The following is a 1,797-nucleotide window of genomic DNA, read 5'->3' on the forward strand; positions in this document are numbered from 1 at the left end:
CCCTTCCCACTGAGCCTGGGCAGCTCTGAACCCCCCTCAACACAGGCAGGCAGTACTGACAATAACNCGACTAAGCCACCCAGGCGCCCCCCAAACAGCATTTTAAACACTGACATATAAACTCCCTAATGAGATAAAGCAAAGACACAAGTGTTTATCTTATTAGAAACAAGATACACCATCACTTATAGTCTTCAAACATTATTGCACTTTAACTTTCATAATTTGACAATGCATTCATGGAACAATCTCCAGACAACTAATTTTAACAGACAAAGAACACTTTTAAGCAGACATGACTGTCCTAAATTGTTTATTAGGTAAGAATTTTACAAACATTACTTGTATTAACGGTAACGGTGGAGCTGGAGAGTTTTGCATCTTCTCCAAGCCTCACGGTGAGAACCACCAATAATAGTGTGGTGGAAGTTGTGACCCTTTCCAAGGCCACGGCTCTTGCAGCCTGCAGATGTCAGCCCTCGCCTTTCCCTGTGCCTGTGGACTGGTGTGGTGATCCACTGGGCGTCAGGATTCCTTCTGATAGCTTTATGGAATGGATCAATAAGGATAACCTCAAAGAATTTGTATGTGGAATCTTCTCCAACCCAGTTAAGAATTCAAGACTCTCAGAGCCCCACAGTGGCGTCCAGCTCGCTCCTCTGCAACAGACGGAAGGCTTCAGGCAAACTTTAGCTGGTTGACACCGTGATGGACAGGCTTGCCAGAGGTAGCACCCTTAGGAACTGGGCTTTTGCGGCCACCGCGTCGCACACAAATCTGATATATGTCATAGCCTTGCTTGGCCTTGTACCCCAGTCTGCGCGCTTTATCAGGGCGGGTTGCCGGGGTGGGGGTGAAGGGGCCAGCGCCTGTGGAGCGCAGAGAGCTGGCGATGCTGCCAGCAGCACACCCTGAGAAGAAAGCGCATTACATCCGATTGCTTCTTCCTCCATAGCTCCTGGATGTACTTGTAAGCGCCCATCTTGGGTTACCTTCGAGCTGATGGCTGCCGCCAGACAGAAAGCAAAGAGCCTGGGGCACCTGGGTGGCTTAGTCGGTTAAGCGTCCGACTTTCGCTTGGGTCATGGTCTCATGGTTCGTGGGTTCGAGCCCCGCGTCGGGCTCTGTGCTGACTGCCAGCTCAGAGCCTGGAGCCTGTTTTGGAGTCTGTGTCTCCCTCTCTCTCTGACCCTCCCCTGCTCACGCTGTCTCTCACTCTCTCCTAGAAATAAATAAAACATTAAAAAAAAAGAAAGAAAGGAAAGAGCCTTTCTCCCATTGGAATTTTGATACAGATGGCATTGCATTTGTATATTGCTTTGGGTAATATGAGATTTTTAACAGTATTAATTCTTTGAATCCATGAGTATGGAATATCTTTCCATTTATTTTGTAAGTTTTTCAATTTATTTCATTAATGTCTTAGAGTTTTCAATATCTTTGGTTAAATTCTATTCTTTTTGATGCAATTGTAAATGGATGTTTTTCTTAATTTCCGATTTTGGTAGTTCATTATTAGTATATAGAAATGCGACAGAATTTGGTGCTATAGGCTTTGTGTCCTGCAACTTGGATAAAATTAATTTATTCTAATATCTTTAGTCGGGTCTTTAGCATTTTCTGTAAATATGTCATCAGCAAATAGTGACAGCTTTTCCTCTTCCTTTCCATTTTTAATGCCTTTTATTTCTTGTTATTGACTAATTGCTCTGGCTCAGACTTCCAATACTGTGCTGAAAAAAAGCAGCTAGCATCCTGTCTTCTTTTCGAACTTCTTTTTGAAAAAATTGTTTTAGT

At 43.9% G+C, this 1,797-nt stretch overlaps 1 pseudogene; it reads right to left on the reverse strand.

The window, feature by feature from the left end:
• Nucleotides 1-347: 347 nt before the first annotated feature.
• Nucleotides 348-1,028, reverse strand: LOC144225833 (large ribosomal subunit protein eL15 pseudogene; annotated as a pseudogene).
• Between the last annotated feature and the right edge of the window lie 769 nt (nt 1,029-1,797).

This window comes from Crocuta crocuta, unplaced genomic scaffold (genome assembly GCF_008692635.1).
Source record: "Crocuta crocuta isolate KB4526 unplaced genomic scaffold, BGI_CrCroc_1.0 scaffold465, whole genome shotgun sequence".
NCBI lineage: Eukaryota > Metazoa > Chordata > Mammalia > Carnivora > Hyaenidae > Crocuta > Crocuta crocuta.